Source organism: Hylobates moloch, unplaced genomic scaffold, assembly GCF_009828535.3.
Source record: "Hylobates moloch isolate HMO894 unplaced genomic scaffold, HMol_V3 SCAFFOLD_2, whole genome shotgun sequence".
Lineage (NCBI taxonomy): Eukaryota > Metazoa > Chordata > Mammalia > Primates > Hylobatidae > Hylobates > Hylobates moloch.
Genome location: NW_026652277.1, coordinates 57281682 through 57306016, shown reverse-complemented (window position 1 = coordinate 57306016; position 24335 = coordinate 57281682).

The following is a 24335-nucleotide window of genomic DNA, read 5'->3' as shown; positions in this document are numbered from 1 at the left end:
CCTGTGAGCTACCTCCAACTCCTACCCTCTCTCCATTTCACTCACCAGCCAATATTTTTGAGAATGGTCTAGATACTTCCCTCCACATTCTCACATCCAATTCACTCTTCAACATCATTAAATTTCCTTCCACCCACCACACTCCACTGAAACTGCTCCTACAAATATCACCAGGAATTTGCATATTGTCACATAAAACGGACACTTGGCATCCTTATTTTTAAAAGCGTCTTTGCTAACTTTTGCCCATGCTAATCCTTTTGCCTGGAATGCTCTTCCTCAGCCCGTTTGCCTCACTAACTCCTCTTCCCTGTTTTGCTACAGTAACTTCTCTCTTTTGGGTCTCAGCTTATGTGATGACAGGCCGGAAAAGTCTTCCATAAATCTTCTTTCTGCACCTCAATAAAGATAAGCTCCCCTTGGGGGTTCTCACACATGGCTGGTGGAAACAAGGAGTTTCTTATAAGCATATATTTAATATATGACTCACGAAATGAAAGCATATGCCACACAAAGACCAGGACACAAATGTTTACAGCAGCTTTATTTACAATTCCTCAGAACCTGAAACAACCCAAATGGCCTCCAACTGACAAATGAGAAAACTAACTGTGGTACATGCGTTTAATGAAGTACTATTCAGCAACAAAAAGGAGCAAATTACTGATACCTGTAACAACATGGATCAATCTCAAAAGCATTATGCTGAATAAAAGTGGCTCGATGCAAAAGCTAAATGCTCTCTGATTCCTTTTATAGAACATTCTGGAAAAGGCAAAATTATAGGGATATCAGAATGTGTGGGAAAAAAGATAAAAGAAAATGAAAAATAAACAAGAAAACTAAAAAATTAAAAATTTGGCCAGGCGCAGTGGCTCACGCCTATAATCCCAGCACTTTGGGAGGCTGAGGCTGGTGGATCACTTGTCAGGAGTTTGAGACCAGCCTGGCCATCATGGTGAAACCCCATCTTTACTAAAAATACAAAAATGAGCCAGGCGTGGTGGCCCATGCCTGTTATCCCAGCTACTTGGGCGGAGGAGGCAGGAGAATCACTCAAACCCAGAGGGTGGAAGTTGCTGTGAGCCCAGATCATGCCACTGCACTCCAGCCTGGGCAAAAGACCATGACTCTGTCTCAAAAAAAAAAAAAAAAAGAAAGAAAGAAAGAAAATAAAAATTTTTAAAGAAAAAATATTATAGGAATAGAAATCAGATCAGGGGTTCCCGGGGCTGAGTGTGAAGGAAAGTAATTGACTACAAAAAGGCTCAAGAAAACATTTTAGGATAATGGAAATATTCTATATTTTGATGGTGGTTATATAACTTATATATTTGTTAAAATTTATAAAATTGTATCCCTAAAAGGGATAAATCTTACTATATGTAAATTCTACTTCAATATACCTGGCTTTGAAAAAGAAACAGACAAAAACTCGGGTCAGGCTCATCTCTACAACAAACCTTCTATGACTCTATCCAACTCCAGACTGGTTTAGGAATCTCCTTAGTTTCCACAGCAGCTGGTGCCTATGTGTTTCTTTCTGCATGTATCATATTACATTGAAATTATCTACTTTAAACAAAATTTTTAATATTTTTTAATGTCTAGCACCCCTACTGGTGAGCTCATTAAAGTAAGAAACCATATCATATTTGTCTTAATGTCTACACACTTCACTCTCCCATCCTCCACCTTCCACTTAACCCACCATTATCAGCATATTGATCAACCAGTGATCAAAGACCTTTCTCCTCTGATCTGCTTAGCAGGAGACCCAATGAAATCTCCTAAGTTCAGAACTTTTCCTCATGAGTTGGCCTCATCAAAATTCTCTGTTTTTATTACCTTCCAAGCCAATATGACTAAACAATTCTTAACAAGATATTAACAACTAATGGCAAGTTACATTTATATAAAGTACATAAAATTTTAGCATAGGTTTTCAATATTTTATTTTAAATATAGGATCCCAATGGTAGAAATATTTGAGGTGAACTAACAAACCTATAGAGAAGATATTTTCAGCAGAAGCGAATCAGTGTCTCTTGGATCTATGTAAGAATTGCTAACAATTACATGGGAACACATTAATTTTTTAAAGTAGGGAATGATGGTGTGTTTGAAAGTTTTTTGATTCCTAATAACTTATGTTCACAAAGCCATTATTCAACAGGGAGGAGTAGAAGAAGTTGGGAAGGGTGGGCATGACACAGTAGCAACTATATGTTCTATGGCTCCTCTGGTATCATTAAGATCCCTTGTGCCCTTCAATTATAGACCAAAACCTACCCTTTATCTTTGCTGCTTTCTACTGAGCATCCTTCATATAAAAGGAGTGGAGAAATAGTTCATCATGAAAGAATGACATGCTGCTATTATTTTCATTCAGCCCATTAAGAAGGCCTCCTTCCACATATACGTATGCTTCTTAAAGACCTACCAAATTATTCCAGGTTGTATGATTTATTATAGTGGTTCCTATCTGGTAGTCAGGCCTTTCACGGGTAGCCCAGGAAGGAAGCTGGGGTTTCACAACCATTACTGAGAATTCACTTGTCTTCCATTCGACTCTCCTCCTGTAAGGGTGATGTGCTGGATCCAGCCACACCCTGTCTGCCCTAGATTGCTCACCTCTTGGCCTGCTTGTTGTATATCACACTCATGGCAGCCCAGCAGAAATGAGACAGGATGGCATTCTGCAAAGGAGGCCGCTTGCCTAGCCTGCCCAATCAGAGCATCAAAATTTTGGGTGTGACAGTGAAGTAGGGAATAACCTATCTAGGTGTTTTCCTGAGAAAAGGGCCAACAGTTTCTATCCAATTCTCAAAGAAATCCATATAATTTAAAAGTGATGCTTTTAGAACTTTATAAGATGATATTAATAAGGAAAAACTAATATGAATAAGAAAAATTATACATATTAGAAGGCATCCTATTATTGTAACTACAGAGTAGTCAATTTAGCACCTTTGGGGACCTACTCGGGGAAGAGACCTTCCTCAAATCAATAAGGTGTGTGCCTCCCATCCCTGCCTAATAATTTTGATCAATTAGCCATCAAAGACCTTTCTCCTCTGGTCTACTTAGCAAGAGATCCAGTGAAATCTCCTGGTAAGTTCAGAACCATCTTTCCTTACAGTTTACAAAACACTTTCACCCATCTCATTTGATTTTCATTCCCATTATGAGACATGGGAATTTTTATTACTATTTCACACATAAAGAATTGAGGCTGAAAGAAGAAAAGAAGTTGGACCCCACAGCTACTTTCTACTTTCCTTCCATGGAAATTAACTCATTGCCTCTGTAATTCGACCTTAAGATGACCTTGTCTTTTCCTTCTAAAGCTTCTCTTTATGTTCTTTCAGCCAACACTTGTAGAGATTCCTCAGCCTAGATTTGTTTGTAGCTTGCTTTCTCGCTTTCTGATCAGAAATCTAACTGCCTTGTACCTGGCAGAGAAAATGCCAGGGTCATTCCAGCCTCTATCCCAGCAGTTTTGGGCTCATAAATCCTCAGTGTTTAGTAACTGGGTCATTTTTATTGTTTACATCTGAATCTAAGTTTTGTTCTTCCTTAGTACCTTGCCAGCCATCCTACAACTCCCCACTGTCTGTATTTTTTTTCCACTCTGACATGGTGATTCACCTGACCTCTTTAACCTCAGCCCCAGAACATATGATCACAGAAGTCCCAGGGTACCCCAGAAAGGGGTAGAATGATTTGTAGAGAGACACATTAGGTTATGGAGCCCCATTCTTCCCCAAATCCCAACTCTCTCCACACAATAGCCTCTTCCCACACAATACCACCAGCACTCTCTGTTACTTCAGCATTTGGAGTAAATTTGATCAACTCAAAATTAGTTATAATTTGCTGTAAATACATTTTAATTACTGGACCACCAGTGGCCCCTTCTACTCCCCTATCACTTATAAAACTGATGTTCTACGGTAGAAGACAAACCAGGTGACTTCCGAATTATCTTCCATTAGCACCCAGTTTAAATTCACTTAATACTGTGGAAGCTAGAAAAGGGAAAGAAAGCTGGCTAAGAATAAGACTTGCCTAGAATTAATGTTTGCAGATTTGATGCTATCTTTGTCACAGAATTAGCATGTATTCTGCCTCATCCAAATTGCTTTCTCTTTCTCCTCTCTGTCCTCTTCCAGAACTCCCAGCATTGGCTGGAATGTAGGACAGAATTTCCCACAACATGCAGACATCACCCATCTGTCTCTAATTTCACAAAATGACAAACTGAAATGGCCCTGAGAGCCAAAATTTCTATTTCATTCTTCTCTCTGATATTCCAGTAAGGCCAGTGGATTTTCTTTTATTTCAGTATAAGCTGGGAATTTAAGGCAGAATCGAGAAAGGAGAAAGTAGACCCTGAGAATCTCATTGCTATGCTAATGATGAGAATTTGCAAGGAGATGAACCACTCACACCCAGTCAAATTGCAATCAGCCTAGGAATTAGTTTAGCATATTTTCAACATCATAGAAACTACTGCATTTCCCCTAGGAAATATAAACCAAAAGACTCTTTTGAAACCTAGAACATCTCTCTGAACTTTGGCAGGGTGGGATACATGTCTTACCCTATTGCTGAGTCTTATTCAGCAATTGCAGTCAACGACTTTGTGTCTCAGATATGGACTTGGTTATGAAAGTCAGCATTTCTGAAACAAGATGACTTCTGAATTCTCTTATTCAGAGGTCCCTAAAATATACTGAGGTGTGCTCGTATGTGTGTGCATAGATAACTCCAAAAAATCATGAATGGGGATGAAATAGTATTTTCAAATGCTTCACGTTTGACTGGACTATGGTTTGCAGGAATTAATTCTAACATAATATGTAGACTAAAGCTCAGAGAATGGGGCCAGATGTTGCAGCATGCACCTGCAGCCCCAGCCACTTGGGAGGTTGAGGTAGGAGAATAGCTTGAGCCCAGGAGTTTGAGGTCAGCCTGGGCAACATAGCAAGACCCCGATCTCCAAAAAAACCAAAAAAACTCAGGGAATGGGCACACAGTATTAGTCATTCCCTTGAGAAGAAATAAGCATGCCCAAAAATAAAACAGTCTAGAAGGTATTTAATTTGAAATCAGAAGTCCTGAGCTTTCATCCTGGTCTTAGTTTGAGGTGGGCTGAGCCTTAGCTTCACCCATCTGCAAAAATGGAGTGAACAGTGGAGCATTCTTTAAAGCAGGTGGTATCACAAGTACTTGAGGAACACAGTTAAGATGCAGCACTTGATAAAAGGAGGATCTAATTAACAGTTACAGAAAGTTGTAATTGACCTTAGGTGGCCAACTGTCTAAGTTTGGGCTTTCCCAAGGCACAGCCTGAGAGTTGGACTTGGGTACAGGTGGCTTCTTGGGAGTTGATCCCAGGAAGCAGGAATGAGGGACTGGGAGAGTCATAAAGGAGGGCGCGTCAATGCCAACGGTCATCATCAAGCACACTGTGGCATACAGTGGGGCTCAATTCCACTGCAATTCCCGAGAAGGGTACAGAATGCCTCCCCATATAGGCCACCTGAAAGACAGTGGAGCATCTATCCACCAGTTCCAATCCCTATTGGCTAAAGTTTGGCCCCGGGGCACTAACTCTCTGCATTGCTTCGGTAAGCTCCTCCTGCAGCTGAAGAAGGATCTGGGGCAGAATGAGAGAAAACACAAGTTGAGAGCTTGAGGTGGGATTCCAGCAGCCTAGAGTGAGTATGAGCTCACATAGAGTTGCCTACCAGAGCTGAGGCTAAAATTACTGGTGGTCTTGGGCTTTGATGTGGCCACCACAGCATTTCCTACACCGAGCTAAGATTCACTCACAGTGTTCCCATATTTATTCCATCCTCAGAAATAATCAACAGAACCTGGCCATCATTTTCCTTATTATAAACTATTCTGCCTTGGATGATTTCTCCTTGAAAAGTCATATCCCTTTGCTTTCAGGCCTTTGCACACATTGCTGCTAATTTTTGGAACCCTTTCCTTGCCCACTCTTCCCCATCCTGTGTATACTTTGCTATCTGGTCTCAGCTTAAAAATTATTTGCCTCAGGAAGCTTTCCCTGATCCCAGGGTATGGCATTTGCCCAAGCTATGTGTACCCAATGAAGATGGTAAAGCTTGTTTGTGCTATTTATCTCATTTTATATTGCCATTGTTTATAATATCTGCTCCTCTAAGCATATAAGCATACAACAATTTAGTGTATCACTTCGGTGAGCTCAAGAAACTTGCTCTTTTGTTAAAAGAAATACTTGCAAAACCTAATGTAGTGCCTGGCACAAAAGCTAATCTATTTTTTGTTGTTGCTGTTAAATGGACTGATGAGTGGATGGGTCAGTGAATAAATGAATTGATGAGAAAGGCAAAAACATCAATTGTCACTTAAATCTGTCTGAAAGTCTGCTTTGCTCAGGAGGTCCTGGTCCCTTCTTTCTGCTGCATTGTCTTCAGAGTAATTATTCTGGAGCTTTCGTTCCAGGATCTCCTGCCTGGCTGGGCCTTTCTGGGAAGAGAAAAGTGCAAGTCAGTTGCTGCAAAGTTGTCCTTGGGATTTCTCTATCTCCGCATCTCTGCACTACATCCAGCTGACTGTGCCCTAGGGGTCATCTTGTTGGTTTGTTTCGTGGGTGGGACACACAGGAATAAGCAGTACTATTAGTTTTAGTCCTGGCCTTTCAAACCCAGTTTTTTTTTCCTTAAGCAGAGATGATCTCTTTGCTGTCAAACTGCCTGTGTCCTCCTCGCCTCTCACTCTTTTTGACTTTGTCACTCTCAAAGGATGCAAGCCCTGCACAAGAGCAGAGAAGAGAGGAGGGCAATGGAAACCCCCTCCAGCAAGCTGCGTTCTTCCCACCACAAAGAGCCAAGGAAAATGTTCCTCTGTGGTGCAATCAGGGCCAGGGCTCCTCTGACTCAACCCCCAGATGACCTAATGTAGCAAGAAGAGGACAGAACATTCTAGGAGTCAGAAAGTCTCCCCATAAATGCCAGAGGAAGTGCAGGACAGTATCAGAAGAGATCGCAAGGGATCATAGAGCTGCCCGAATTGGCGTAAGGCCACAAGTGCCCTGATAAATGACCAGAATATTACAGTAGGGGATCCCAGAGCAGGCTCGGAAGGCCAGCAAGTCTGTATGAGGGACACTGGCACAGGGAAGAGGTCCTGAGTTCAGGTGCATCACTGATGCCTGGGTTGACAATCTCAGTCCAAATCCTGGAGTGACAGAGATATGGCCAGGGTCCAGTTGCTACCTACAGTTCTTCGTTCAGGCCATGCTACTTCTTGCCTCCTCAGTGCCTGCTGTCTTTTCTGCCTGGAAGGTGCTCTTCCCCACTCCCTACCCTACTATTCTGGTATTGCTACCTGAGTTTGGCTAAGTTTGCTTATCCTTGTTCCCTGATTTCCCTTTCCCTGCATTGTCCCACCATGTCTGCCTCTCCTGCTACCCTGTGAGAACCCAGAGGAGAGAGCCATCTTATTCATGTGTGTATCTAAAGGACCTCAGATGATGCCCTGCCTAGAGTAGATCCCTCAATCAAACTGAATAAATGAATGAATGAATGAGTTTACAAATTATTCGAGACCAGATCTTCAAGAGAAGGCAGAAGCTATTTATCAGAACAGACACAAAATCAGAGTGAGACCATCAATGAATATAATATGAGACAGAGTCCTAAAATCCCAGACAATTTCTCCTTAAAACCCCTCTACCAGAAGTCAAGATTAGTGTACATTTTTGAGATGAAACTGAGTTTATAGATAAAAGTTTCACAGCCTCAACTCTGCTTGGCAGAGACTAAAGTCAGGCAGACTGACAGTATTTGCAGTGGACTGATTGTTTCATTCCCCTGACTTGGCAAGAGTTAGGACAATTTGGAAGTGACAGATGGGTAGGAGGAAATAAAGTGGTACTTGTTTTTAAGGGTAAAACCAGTACAAATATAATTGACCTGCTGAAATCTCTCCAACCTAATTTTTTTCCTCCACACTCAATGTGCTCCAGCCTACTCAGCTTTCTCTCAGTTTGTTGAATATACCCAGCTCTTCACTGCCTCAGGGCCCTTGGACATACTATTTTCTCTGCCTCGAATTTACATCTACCTACATTTTAAAATATAAACTCCTTCTTTTCTACAAGTTTTAGCTTAAGTGATAATCTTCAGGGAAGCTCTTCCTAGCCACTCTATTAAAAGTATGTGTCACTCATCACAGCCTATTAAACCTCAACCTCTTCTCTTTTTTGCATTTATCATGGTTGTACAATCTTTAATTACTTCATTTATTTATCTACTTATTAGTGGTCATGAAGGGGATAGTCCCCCATACTGGGACATAATTTCATAATGACAGTGACCTAGGCTAGCTTGTTCATTATTTTATCTTCAGCACTTAACATATCACTAGGAACCCAGTAAGAGGTCATTGTTGTCAGTCCTGTTGTTGTTGCTGTCACTATTATTTTCGAAAGAATTTCTGCAGCATTTATAAAACTGAACTGATTTATCAAATCATGTACTCAGGCTTGAGTTTCTTCATTTTCTACATATTTTGTGTGTCTTCTTTCAGAAGCATTTGCTAATGCTTGCAGGATCATCTCAGCATTCAGCAATACATATTAAAGCATGATCTGAGTCCACCTTGTGAATAAATCCCTCCTAATAAAAGAAAATGAGATTTCATGATTAAGGGGGGTTAGAAATAATCAAGAGAGGGTTAAAAATAAAACTAGCGGAGGCCGAGTAGGCCAAAGAATAGCTACTGGCATGCCTTCCAAAATAATGTCCCAGATTATGATTTCACATGAAAAAAATAAAATAATTGCTTGCCAAGCCATATAAAAAGCATGAATTCTGGGAGAACTTAAACAGAAACTAAATCTTGATAGACCTATAGAGTATAGAACTCTCCCAGAATCCACTTTTCCTGGCCATTCTGAATGTTCCCTAGTCTAGCTTTCCATCATCATGATGATGTGGTACCATGAGTAGACTGGTCCTGATTACCCAAACTTGGCCTGCTGTGTTAATTTTTTTTTTTTTTTTTTTTTGAGACTGAGTCTCACTGTGTCACCAGGCTGGAGTGCAGTGGCACGATTTCAGCTCACTGCAACCTCCGCCTCCTGGTTTCAAGCTATTCCCCTGCCTCAGCCTCCTGAGTAGCTGGGACTACAGGCATGTGCCACCACGCCCAGCTAACTTTTTTGTGTATATTAGTAGAGATGGGGTGTTACCACATTGGCCAGGATGGTCTTGATCTCCTGACTTCATGATCCGCCCACCTTGGCCTCCAAATGGGCTAGGATTACAGGCATGAGCCACTGCACCTGGCCTGTGTTAATTTTTTTAATTTCCCTAAAGAAAGTTTTTAAATGAACTCTACCAGTTTGCAAATACTGGAAGAAGTCCCTGCTCAGGCCCCAGGCATTTTAAACATTAGTCTTTTTTTTTTTTCCATGTTTGTCTCATCACAGCAGTCAAGCCATGTCCCATCTCCTTTAAACTAGATTTCAAAACTAATGAGTTGTAAACAAAATGTTCCTTCCTACATGGAATACTAGTAGCCTTGTCTGCAGAAGGCTTAAAATTAAACATCAGACAGGAGAAGCTGGCAAGATGGCCTAATAGGAAGAGCTCCGGTCTGCGGTTCCCAGTGAGACCGATGCAGGAGGTAGGTGATTTCTGCATTTCCAAATGAGGTACCCAGTTCATCTCATTGGGACTGGTTAGACACTGGGTGCAGCCCATGGAGGGTGAGCAGAAGCAGGGTGGGGTGTTGGCTCACCCGGGAAGTGCAGGGGTCGGGGAACTCCCTCCCCTAGCCAGGGGAAGCCATGAGGGACTGTGCCTTGAGAGACAGTGTTGTCCAACCCAGATACTACACTTTTTCCACAGTCTTTGCAACCCACAGACCAGAAGATTCCCTTGGGCGCCTACACAGCCAGGGCCCTGGGTTTCAAGCTCAAAATTGGGTGGCTATTTGGGCAGACACCAAGCTAGCTGCAAGAGTATTTTTCATACCCTAGTGGCGTCTGGAACGCCAGTGAGACACAACCATTCACTCCCCTGGAAAAGGGGGCTGAAGCCAGGGAGCCAAGTGGTCTTGCTAAGCAGATCCCACCCCCATGGAGCTCAGCAAGCTAAGAGCCACTGGCTTGAAATTCTTGCTGCCAGCACAGCAGTCTGAAGTGCATCTGGGATGCTCCAGCTTGGTGGGGGAAGGGGCATCTGCTAATACAGAGGCTTGAGTAGGAGAATTTCCCCCTCACAGTGTAAACAAAGCCACTAGGAAGTTTGAACTGGGTGCAGAACACACCACAGTGCAGCAAACCCACAGTAGCCAGACTGCCTCTCTAGATTCTTCCCCTCTGGGCAGGGCATCTCTGACACAAAGTCAGCAGCCCCAGTCAGGGGCTTATAGAGAAAACCCCCATCTCCCTGGGATGGGGCTCCAGGGGAAGGCGCAGATGTGGGCACAGCTTCAGCAGACTTAAACGTTCCTGCCTGCCTCCTCTGAAGAGAGCAGCGGATCTCCCAGCACAACACTCAAACTCTGCTAAGGGACAGACTGCCTCCTCAAGTGGGTCCCTGACCCCTGTGCCTCCTGACTGGGAGACACCTCCCAGCAGGGGTGGACATACACCTCATATAGGAGAGCTCCGACTGGCATCTGGCAGATGCCTCTCTGGGATGAAGCTTCCAAAGGAAGAAACAGGCAGCAATCTTTCCTGTTCTGCAGCCTCTACTGGTGATATTCAGGCAAACAGGGTCAGGAGTGGACCTCCAGCAAACTCCAGCAGACCTGCACGAGAGGGGACTGACTGTTAGAAGGAAAACTAACAAGCAGAAAGCAATAGCATCAACATCAACAAAAAGGGCACACATGCAAAAACTCCATCCAAAGGTCACCAGCATCAAAGACCAAACGTAGATAAATCCACAAAGATGGGGAAAAACCAGCGCAAAAAGCTGAAAATTCCAAAAACCAGAATGCCTCTTCTCCTCCAAAGGATCACAACTCCTCTCGCCAGGAAGGAAACAAAACTGGACAGAGAATGAGTTTAATGAATTGACAAAAGTAGGTTTCAGAAGCTGGGTAATAACAAACTCCTCTGAACTAAAGGAGCATGTTCTAACCCAATGCAAGGAAGCTAAGAACCTTGACTAAAGGTTACAGGAACTGCTAACTAGAATAACCAGTTTAGAGAAGAACATAAATGACCCGATGGAGCTGAGAAACACAGCATGAGAACTCCGTGAAGCATATACAAATATCAATAGCCAAATCAATCAAGCAGAAGAAAGGATATCAGAGATTGAAGATCAATTTAATGAAATAAAGCATGCAGACAAGATTAGAGAAAAAGAATGAAAAGGAATGAACAAAGCCTCCAAGAAAATTGGGACTATGTGAAAAAACCAAACCTACATTTGACTGATGTACCTGAAAGTGACAGGAGAATGGTACCAAGCTGGAAAACACTCTTCAGGATATTATCCAGGAGAAATTCCCCAACCTAGCAAGGCAGGCCAAAATTCAAATTCAGGAAATACAGAGAACACCACAAAGATACTCCTCAAGAAGAGCAACCCCAAGACACACCATCAGACTAACAACGGAACTCTCTGCAGAAACCCTAGAAGGCAGAAAAGAGTGGGTCCAATGTTCAACACTCAGCTCTGGACCAACCCAGAATTTCATACCCAGCCGAACTAAGGTTATTAAGCAAATGAGAAACAAAATCCTTTACAGACAAGCAAATGCTGAGGGATTTTGTCACCACCAGGCCTGCCTTACAAGAACTCCTGAAGGAAGCACTAAATATGGAAAGGAAAAACCAGAACCACCAACTGCAAAAACATACCAAATTGGAAAGACCATCAACACTATGAAGAAACTGCATCAACTAAAGTGCAAAATAACCAGCAAGTATTAAAATGACAGGATCAAATTCACACATAACAATATTAACCTTAAATGTAAATTGAATAAATGTTACAATTAAGAGACACAGACTGGCAAATTAAATAAAGAGTCAAGACCCAGCCAGGCGCGGTGGCTCACGCCTGTAATCCCAACACTTTGGGAGGCCAAGGCAGGCAGATCACGAGGTCAGGAGATCAAGACCATCCTGACTAACAGAGTGAAACCCCATCTCTACAAAAAAAAAAAAAAAAAAATTAGCCGGCCGTGGTGGCAGGCGCCTGTAGCCCCAGCTGCTCCAGAGGCTGAGGCAGGAGAACAGCGTGAACCCAGGAGGTGGAGCTTGCAGTGAGCCAAGATCGCACCACTGCATTCTAGCATGGGTGACAGAGTGAGACTCTGTCTCAAAAAAAAAAAAAAAGAGTCAAGACCCATCAGTGTGCTCTATTCAGGAGACCCACCTCACATGCAAAGACACACAAAGGCTCAAAATAAAGGGATGGTGGAAGATCTACCAAGGAAATGGAAAGCAAAAAAAAAAGCAGGGGTTGCAATCTTAGTCTCTGATAAAACAGACTTTAAACCACAAACATCAAAAGGGACAAAGAATTGCATTACATAATGGTAAAGGGATCAATGCAACAAGAAGAGCTAACTATCATAAATAAATATGCACCCAATACAGGAGCATAATATCCTTTCTCAGGATATTATCCAGGAGAAATTCCCCAACCTAGCAAGGCAGGCCAAAATTCAAATTCAGGAAATACAGAGATTCATAAAGCAAGTTCTTAGAGACCTACAAAGAGACAGACTCCCACACAATAATAATAGAGAGACTTTAACATCCCACTGTCAATATTAGAGAGATAATGAGACAGAAAATTAACAAGGATATTCAGGACTTGAACTCAGCTCTGGACCAAATAGACCTAACAGACATCTATAGAACTCTTCACCACAAATCAACAGAATATACAATCTTCTCAGCAGCACATTTCACTTATTCTAAAATTGACCACATAATTGGAAGTAAAACACTCCTCAGCAAATGCAAAAGAACAGAAATCATAACAAATAATGTCTCAGACTACAGTGCAATCAAATTAGAACTCAGGATTAAGAAACTCACTCAAAACCACACAACTATATGGAAACCGAACAACTTGCTCCTGAATGACTACTGGGTAAATAATGAAATGAAGGCAGAAATAAATAAGTTCTTTGAAACCAATGAGAACAAAGACAAAACATACAAGAATCTCTGGGACACAACTAAAGCAATGCTTAGAAGGAAATTTATAGCACTAAGTGCCCACATGAGAAAGTGGGAAAGATCTAAAATCGACGCCCTAACATCACAATTAAAAGAACTAGAGAAGCAAGAGCAAACAATTTCAAAAGCTAGCAGAAGACAAGAAATAACTAACATCAGAGCAGAACTGAAGGAGATAGAGACATGAAAAAGCCTTCAAAAAATCAGTGAATCCAGGAGGTGGTTTTTTGAAAATATTAACAAAATAGATAGACCACTAGCCAGACTAATAAAGAATAAAGGGAGAAGAATCAAATAGACAAAATAAAAAGTGATAAAGAGGATATCACCACTGATCTCACAGAAATACAAACTACAGTCAGAGATTACTATAAACACCTCTACGCAAATAAACTAATCTAGAAGAAATGGATAAATTCCTGGATACATACACCCTCCCAAGACTAAACCAGGAAGAAGTCAGTTACCTGAATAGGCAAGGAACAAGTTCTAAAATTGAGGCAGTAATAAATTGCTTACCAGCCAAAAAAAGCCCAGGACCAGACGGATTCACAGCCAAATTCTACCAGAGGTACAAAGAGAAGCTGGTTCCATTCCTTCTGAAACTCTTTCAAACAATAGAAAAAGAAGGACTCCTCCCTAACTCATTTTATGAGGCCAGCATCATCCTGATACCAAAACCTGGTGGAGACACAACAAAAAAAAGAGAATTTCGGCCAATATTCCTGATGAATATCGATGCAATCCTCAATCGAAAAATCCTCAATAAAATACTGGCAAACCAAATACAGCAGCCCATCAAAAAGCTTATCCACCACGATCAAGTTGGCTTCACCCCTGGGATGCAAGGCTGATTCACCTTCACCTTCACCCCTGGGATGCAAGGCTGCTTCAAAATATGCAATATCAATGCAATCCTCAATCGAAAAATCCTCAATAAAATACTGGCAAACCAAATGCAGCAGCCCATCAAAAAGCTTATCCACCACGATCAAGTTGGCTTCACCCCTGGGATGCAAGGCTGATTCAACATATGCAAATCAATAAATGTAATCCATCACATAAACAGAATCAATGACAAAAACCACGTGATTATCCCAAGAGAAGCAGAAAAGGCCTTCAATAAAATTCAATGCCCAGTCATGCTAAAAAACTCTCAATAAACTAGGTATTGATGGAACGTATGTCAAAATAATAAGAGCTATTTATGACAGACCCACAGCCAATATCACACTGAATTGGCAAAAGTTGGAAGCATTCCCATTGAAAACCTGCAAAAGACAAAGATGTCCTCTCTCACCACTCCTGTTCAACATACTATTGGAAGTTCTGGCCAGGGCAATCAGGCAAGAGAAAGAAATAAAGGGGATTGAAATAGGAAGAGAGGAAGCCAAATTTTCACTGTTTGCAGGTGACATGATTGTATATTTAGAAAACCCCATTGTCTCAGCCCAAAATCTTCTTAAGCTGATAAGCAACTTCAGGAAAGTCTCAGGATACAAAATCAATGTGCAAATATCACAAACATTCCTATAAACCAATAATAGACAAACAGAGAGCCAAATCATGAGTGAACTCCCATTCACAATTGCTACAAATAGAATAAAATACCTAGGAATAAAACTTACAAGGGATGTGAAGGACCTCTTCAAGAAGAACTACAAACCACTGGTCAAGGAAATAACAGAGGTCACGAACAAATGGAAAAACAGTCCATGCTCATGGATAAGAAGAATCAACATCATGAAAATGGCCATACTGCCCAAAGTAATTTATAGATTCAATGCTATCCCCTTCAAGCTACCATTGACTTTCTTCACAGAATTAGAAAAAACTACTTTAAATTTCATATAGAACCAGAAAAAAGAGCTTGTATAGCCCAGACAATCCTAAGCAAAAAGAACAAAGCTGGAGGCATCACACCACCTGACTTCAAACTATACTACCAGGCTACAGTAACCAAAACAGCATGGTACTGGCACCAAAATAGATACATAGACCAATGGAACAGAACAGAGGCCTCAGAAATAACACCACACATCTACAACCATCTAATCTTTGACAAACCTGACAAAAACAAGAAATGGGGAAAGGATTCCCCATTAACAGGGATAAATGGTGGGATAAATGGTGTTGGGAAAACTGGCTAGCCATATGTAGAAAACTGAAACTGGACCCCTTCCTTACACCTTATACAAAAATTAACTCAAGATGGATTAAAGACTTAAATGTAAGACCTAAAACCATAAAAACTCTAGAAGAAAACCTAGGCAGTACCATTTAGGACATAGGCATGGGCAAAGACTTCATGACTAAAACACAAAAAGCAATGGCAACAAAAGCCAAAATTGACAAATGGGATGAAATTAAACTAAAGAGCTTCTGCACAGCAGAAGAAACTGTCAACAGAGTGAACAGGCAACCTACAGAATGGGAGAAAAATTTTGCGATCTATCCATCTGACAAAGGGCTAATATCCAGAATCTACAAGGAACTTAAACAAATTTACTAGAACAAAAAAACTCTATCAATAAGTGGGTGAAGGATATGAACAGATACTTCTCAAAGGAAGACATTTATGTGGCCAAAACGTGAAAAACAGCTCATCATCACTGGTCATCAGAGAAATGCAAATCAAAACCACAATGAGATACCATCTCATGCCAGTTAGAATGGCAGTCATTAAAATGTCAGGAAACTGCTGAAGAGGATGTGGAGAAACAGGAATGCTTTTACACTGTTGGTACTAGTGTAAACTAGTTCAACCATTGTGGAAGACAGTGTGGTGATTCCTCAAGGATCTAGAACTAGAAATACCATTTGACCCAGCAGTCCCATTACTGGGTACATACCCAAGGGATTACAAATCATTCTGCTATAAAGACACATGCACACGTATGTTTACTGTGGCACTATTCTCAATAGCAAAGACTTTGAACCAACCCAAATGCCCATCAATGATAGACTGGATAAAGAAAATGTGGCACATATACACCATGGAATACTATGCAGCCATAAAAATGAATGAGTTCATGTCCTTTGTAGGGAGATGGATGAAGCTTGAAACCATCATTCTCAGCAAACTAACACAGGAACAGAAAACCAAACACCGCATGTTCTCACTCATAAGTGGGAGTTGAACAATGAGAACATATGGACACAGGGTTGGGAACATCACACACTGGGGCCTGTTGGGAGGTGGGGGGTAAGGGGAGGAATAGCATTAGGCAAAATACCTAATATAGATGACATGTTGATGGGTGCAGCAAACCACCATGGCATATGTATACCTATGTAACAAACCTGCACATTCTGCATATATATCCCAGAATTTAAAGTACAATTTAAAAAAAAGGAATACAGAAAAAAAAAATGAACATAGATTTCAAAGTCAGGGCACAAAACTTTGCTAGTCATCCCTGCTATTCAACTCTCTTCCACACAGCCTTTAAGGTTCAGTCCAAGCTCTGCAACTCATACAAATCTGCTATTCCTCCAGACCACAGTGGCCATCCTGAGCACTCTGAGTTTGAACCCGCAGCTCAAGATTTTATTTTCTCTAGTTGTATAAAATAAAGGAGGAACAAAGTCAGATGTGTTGGGAGAAGCAGGAGAAAAAAGATACTAAATTTTGGCAAGGACTTAGTTTTGCATATTACATAGGCAACCTCATTTAATTCTCAACACAGTCCTATAAATAAGAATTATTCTTCACCATTTCCAAGACGAGGAAACGGAGGTCCGTGCTATAACTTGCCTGCAGTCCTAAGCCAGTAAACATTTAAGTCAGAATTTGAATCCAGGCCTTTACCACAAAATATGCTCTGTCCTCTGCGTTGCAGAATTAGTTTATCTCCTCTCCACCTTCACCCCCAGGAACAGATCATACAAGGAAACAGACAAGAAAGATGAAGGATATGAAAATGATAGCATGTTTCAAGAGTAAATATTTATATCAGGCATCTAGCAGGTGCAAAGCAGAACCCTCAGAGCTTTGGAGAAGAGAAAGGGAAGTTTACATCATGGAGGGAGAGAAAGCTGTTTATACAGCATTGGGCACTGTGGCAGATATGCTCTTGACAAAGTGAATACAACACACAGGGGGGATATTCAGAACAGAGGAGACCAGTAAGCATCTGCAGGCTGTCTGCTGGTTATACCACATCTGCCAGGTTTGGTGTAGTTTTAGTCACTAGGGCACGTGTGCTGTGGAATCCACAAGAAGAGCATGAGGATATTCATGCTCAGGAGGTCATGGTTAAATCTTCAAACAGCTAAAGAGCTATCTTTTATAAACAAGAAACTTGAAAATGTTCTGTGCAACTCTAAAAAACAAAACTGGGACTACAGAAGGAATGCTACAGGGAGGTCCATTTCTGCCTCCTATAGGACAGAATTCTGACAGTTCATTAGAATGAATCACCTCTGGACATTGGCAACTGTCATTGTTGACATGATTATGCAGCTTGGAAAGCCATTTATCAAGTATATGGTAAAGGAGATTCATGTATGGGGAATTAAGATCAGCCTGAAGACCTCTAAGATCCCACTCAGCTCTATAATTCTATGACTCAACTTGCATTTAATAGAACTTTATCTCACTGCAGAGAAATTTGTATTAGTTTCCTATTGCCACCATAACAAATCACCACAAACTTAGTGGCTTAAAACAACAGAAATGTATTATCTTACAATTCTGTAGGTTAGAGGTCTGCTCAAAATTCTGCAGGTTAGGTCTCACTGGGCTAAAATCAAAGTGTTGGCAGGACTGCATTCATTTCTCAGGCTCTAGAGGAGAATCCATCCCTTGCCTTTTCCAGCTTCTTGACTCATGGCCCCCTTCCTCCATCTTCAAAGCCAGCAATGGTGGGTCGAGTCCTTCTCACCTCACATTATTCTGCATTCCTCTCTCCTTTTCTCCCACTTTTACGGACCCTTGTGATTACAGTGGACCCATTCAGACTATCTAGGACAGTCTCTCTAAGTTAAAGTCAACTATTTGGCAATCGGAATTCCATCTGCAACCTTAATTCCCCTTTGCCATGCAACATAACATACTCACAGTTTCCAGGAATCGGATGTGGATACCTTTGGGAGGGAACTTTATTCTGCCTACCACAATGAGGTTATGAAAAATGCCACCAGTACATTCTCCATTTCAGGAGGTCATGAGAGTTAATAACACAGGCTGTGATGCTGCCTTTCCTAAAGTTCACAGGGGATGGGATAAGAAATTGGCAAGAGTATACCAGGCCTCCATGGGTTATGTGGGACTCAGCTTCTACCTAACACAAACCAACTAAATAAAATGGTAGAAAATATTTTTCTGTTGGGTAAGTTTTACCTCTTATCATAGATGCCAAATGACCTAACTGAACATTGACTCCTAAACGTATCTTGAGACCAAAGTCTTTAGGTAGCTAAGCAAATGAATCAACTAAAATTATCTAACAAATTACCTAACCAAGGTACCAGACTAGTAAGAAAGGAAAAATTTGAAACACTAAAGAGCAGCTCTTCTGTCTTTTCTTTCACAACCAGAGATCACCACCATATATTGGAAACTAGATGCAACTTTGATGCACCACTCTCACCCATAGCAGACACTCCTACTCCTTCACTCTTCCCATAGCCTGTGACAGCCTTCAGGAGTCTTCTTCAGTCTATGCCCCAGGTAGGCACTAGCAATTATCAGAGTTGGCACATGAGAAAAAAACGTATTTGTCATCTCCTCAAGAAGGACTCTGTGTTCCGTGGGTTGAGATTTAAGACTGATGTTTTAGTAATTATTGTGTACAAGACAATGAACTAGAAATGTGCCTTCAGAAACAAAATGTACAATTAATTTCAGCTGCCTAAGGATTACAATCTAATAGCTCTTATTGCTATTTTGTTTCTCGTTAATATAATTCCCTATCTTATACCATACTTTGTATTTATCTAAAGTTTTATCCTTGTACTACCCTGGGATCTCTGTCATTTGAATCACAATGGAATTTCTAGTTGAAGCAGAAAAAGGAATTAATTTGCTATCATCCTCAAAAATCCAGGCATAGATTTGGCTTTGGCCCTTCCCAGGGCCTCAGATGATGCTACTGGGACCAGCACTGCCCTCATCCCCACTAACCCCTCTGCCTTCCTCTGGTGGCTTCATTCTCCTACAGGCTATTGCCCGTGGAGATGAGATGGCTCCAAGAAACTCCAGGCTTACCTCTCATCTCATCAGTAGGAAGGAAAATGCTCTTTCTCTGTATCACTCTACAAAGAACCTGAACAGAATTTAATTTTAGTGACTTTTCATTGTCCTAGCTGGGGTCACGTGCTCATCTGCAAACCAATGACTATGACAAGAGAAATGCAAGCCTCTAATTAGCCAGCCCTCAGTCAACCGTCCACTCCTGGAGCAGGGATTACATTCAGTGTCATTTGAACCACATGAAACAAAACAAAGAAAGAAATGGATCCCCCAGGGAAAATTGGTATACTGTTACCAAAGGGAAAACAGATACTGGGTAGCCAGAAACATTAAACAATTACTATACTTAGGTGACAACTTGAGTCAGAAAATTAGCTGCTCTCTGGTCCAGTATTAGCTAACAGCAAGACAGAGAAGAGAGCATCATAATTTGAACAGGAATAGGGACTGGGGAGACTGTACGAAGCCTGGAGTACAGCCCAAGGAAGTGGGACATAAATGGGACACCACAGTACAAGGACCAAGGGCAATTTGCATGATATCTTGGGAAGAAAGTCCAGAAGATATTCAACAGGCACCGAAAAGGGAAGACTCACCAAATTTACAAGCCTCATTTATTTTGCCTAACCCTGAAATAACTTCTAAGAAAATAAAAAATAAAGGAAGGCAAAAGGACTTGGGATCAGGCAACCCGACTTTTAGCCCCACCACTTTCCAGTGAATGGTGTTGTCTTGGGCATGTCACTTATCAACTCAAAGCCGCAGTTTGTTCTTCTATGAAATGAAACTTATGGTTAATTTCTAACTCACAAAGAATTAAATGTTGTCATATGTGTAAGAATCATTTCTAAATGTGCTGCAACAAACCCTCCTATTCATATGCCTGTTGCAACGAGGCTTGGTGGATCCTCTCATCTACTTACCCTCCTTTTGAATCTGATTCTGAGTTGGCTCTGTGAGTGGCTTTGTCCAAAAGAATGAGGCAGAAGTGACAAGTGCCTTCTAAGGTTAGCCTATAAGAGCCCATGCAGCTTCCAGTTTTGCATTTTTGGAAAACTCCCTCTTAGAAGCCCATCATCACTCCATGAAGAAGCTAAAGCTAGAATACAGAATAAAGAGAAGGCACATACAGAGAGACTCTGGAAAATGAGAAGACATCTTTTTTATATATATACTTTAAGTTCTAGGGTACATGTGCACAACGTGCAGGTTTCTTATATAGGTATACATGTGCCATGGTGGTTTGCTGCACCCATCAACTCATCATTTACATTAGGTATTTCTCCTAACCTTATCCCTCCCCCAGCCCTCCACCCCCCAACAAGCTCTGGTGTGTGATGCTCCCCTCCCTGTGTTCATGTCTTATTGTTCAACTCCCACTTATGAGTGAGAGCATGTGGTGTTTGGTTTTCTGTCCTTGTGATATTTTGCTGAGAATGATGGTCTCCAGCTTCATCCATGTCCCTGCAAAGGACATGAACTCATCCTTTATTATGGCTGCATAGTATTCCCTAGTGTATATGTGCCACATTTTCTTTATCCAGTCTATCATTGATGGACATTTGCGTCGGTTCCAAGTCTTTGCTATTATGAATAGTGTCGCAATAAACATACGTGTGCATGTGTCTTTATAGCAGCATGATTCATAATCCTTTGGGTATATGCCCAGCAATGGGATGGCTGGGTCAAATGGTATTTCTGGTTCTAGATCCTTGAGGAATCACTACACTGTCTTCCACAATGGTTAAACTAATTTACACTCCCACCAACAGTGTAAAAGCATTCCTGTTTCTCCACATCCTCTCCAGCACCTGTTGTTTCCTGACTTTTTAATGATCGCCATTCTAACTGGCATGAGATGGTATCTCACTGTGGTTTTGATTTGTATTTCTCTGACGACCAGTGATGATGAGCATTTTTTCATATGTCTGTTGGCTGCATAAATGTGAGAAGACATCTTGAATATGCCAATCCTAGTTGAGCTCTCAGCTGAATGTAGCTGCAAAAGTGTTCTCAGCTGCATCACATCATGGAGCAAAAGAACAGCCCAGCTGAGCCTGGTTAACCCACAGAATCATGAGAAATAATAAAGCATTGTTTTAATACACCAAATTTTAGCATGGTTTATAACACAGAACTGGTATCTGAGACAATGTGTATACATAGAATTTCTATGGTTCTTGTCATCTTTTTTCTGCAGTTTTCTCAAAAGGAATGTTATTACACTTTAGGAAGAACAATTCCTCATTTGTGAGAAAGCCTCATGTTTTGCAGTACACTCAGCATCACTGGCCTTGACTGCTATATTCCAGTAGTGCTCTGCAGTCATTGAAGGAATCAAAGACATCCCCCGCAGGCCTAAAATTCCCTGTTGTTAGCAAAACCCAAACAGAGCAACTACTTCTAGGAAGGTGAGTACTTCAGAGGTTAGATTCACTAATTATAAGGCAGGAATTACATTCCATCTGTATGGCCTGATCATTATGATTTGAAATACCTCCTTCCCTGGAACTTCATGCTGCCTTCAAAGAAGTGGGCTGTATTAGGCCATACCTAAAGTGAGTTTACAATGTCCATAAAATTATATCATGCTATTTCATAGTAAGCAGTGCAACCAGATGTGATAAATATGGGTGGATTTGGCCTTGAAAGGTCTCCAAAGAAAACTATCATCTACCACTAAGTTCAGTTTATGTCAAACACATTAACATTCATTCTCTAATTTGCCCCATTTATTTAGTGCTTTTGGAATCTGAAGAAAATAAATAAATGAACATTATTGTTGGCTGCATGATCATCTTTGTCCTTTCTCTTGGTGGATCCTTGTAGTGGAAGCTCCTGCATTTAACAGATTGACAACAAAAGACAGAGTATTACGAAACAAAACTTCTCTAAGATAAATATTACTTTCCAGGAAGCAGAGGACTTGAGAAGTGACCTACTAAAAGAGAGTTGTCATTAATCACAAAGATCTCTGTTCTTTGTAAACACCAGGAAGGACTACAATCTTATCTGTTAATTTCACCACAGTGGGATTTCCAAGTTTATGTTTTTGGTATTTTTTTTTTCCTGGAGAGTTTCACATTTCCAAGGTCAACTTCAAGGGCAAGCTTTTATTCAGTCAGTCTGAAGCATCAGCACTCCCATTTTAATAAGATATAAAATATTCTTTCTACTCCATTCTTTTTTTTTTCTTTTTTCTTTTTTTTTTGAGATGGAGTCTCCCTCTGTTGCCCAGGCTGGAGTGCAGTGGCACAATCTCAGCTCACCGCAACCTCCACCTCCTGGGTTCAAGCGATTCTCCTGCCTCAGCCTCCCAAGTAGCTGGGACTACAGGTGCGTGCCACCAAGCCCAGCTAATTTTTTGTATTTTTAGTAGAGACAGGGTTTCACCATGTTAGCCAAGATGGTTAATCTCCTGACCTCGAGATCCGCCCACCTCGGCCTCCCAAGGTGCTGGGATTACAGGCATGAGCCACCTGCGCCAGGTCTCTACCCCTTTCTTTTACCCACACCCATTCCCTCTTTCTTATTTCTACCAGTTTGCAAACTCAGGTTCCTGCTGAAGTATTAGCTGAAATGGGAATGGGAATTTATTTGCGCATGTCTCTGTCAGTTTGGCTCTGAGCAGAAGGTGCTAGTTTTCTGGACTGGCACACAGTATCCAAAGATGACATTGGATGCTAAATTAGAATTTTGAACTAAGCTTCCAAAAATAACAAAATTATATTGTAAGTCTCTACATTTTCCTTACTCCAGATTGTACAGATTCCCTAGAGATCTTAGGGAAGTTGAAGAAAGAAGTAATTAGATTATTAGAAAAAATATAAAGTATTATACAAGAATATAATTGCATCTGTCTTTCTGACAGAACTATTTGTACATGGTACTACATGTACAGGTTGTACAAGTGAAAGAAGCAACAGGTAGGAGTCCTCAATTTTGAAAACTAAATGTTATTTTAAGGAAAAAGAAAGAGAGAAAGAGAGAGGAGAAAAGCTAAATACCCAATCTGCTAAAATTTAATCTTAAAATATATTCCTTAGAAAAGTACATTTGTTAGAATTGAAGTAGGTGACAATATGTTACTTTTTATCTTGGTCTGTTTTGGAAAAATCCTCTCCTTCATAAATAAATAGTATGTTTATACTGCTAGTATATTTTAATAGTTAACATTTGAAGTGCATATAACATTTATTTTAATAAAATTTGGTATTTTGGAGACAAGAAAAGAAAAACGTTCTTCACTATGTGATAGCCTATACTTCAAATAAAGTATCTACAATGATACTTCCTTCTTCAAAGAAATGAACTTTTCTGTCTACTGTGTAATCTGAGGAACATTACAGCAAATGTGCAGCTTAAACTGATAAAATATAGGTCTCTTAACCTGCCAAAAGATAGGAAAGAGGTAAACTTGCACTAATAAATCACGATTCTTAGATTTACCCATGTCTCCATGGCTGTCAAGTGATGGAGAGAGACTAAAGTCCCAGTCTATCTTAATCTCACGCCCGAGCTCTCTCCACACTACCACACTGTCTCTTCATTTTTCTTTATGAGTTTTCATGTGAGTCATGCATATGTCTCAAATAAATAAATGTTCTTATCTGAGATGAATCCCCATGAGATTGTTGTTTTATTTTTAGGAATGTGCTAACGTCCTTAGGGTCAACCAAGCTCATTTCTGTTTATCTTGGTCATAAAATATGCCTCAATTTGTAATAAAATACCAAGAGAAGGGAAACGACCACCAGAGAAACTGAGATAAATTTGAAGCAACAGGAAAAAAAAACAAAAGCAAAAAGCAAGTGAAGCTTGATGCAAAAGAGATTTTCAAAAAGAAGAAAAAGAAGAAGAGATAAACTGAAAAGATCTTGAAGATAAAAGATACAAAGAAGATCTGGGGACTTCATCCCA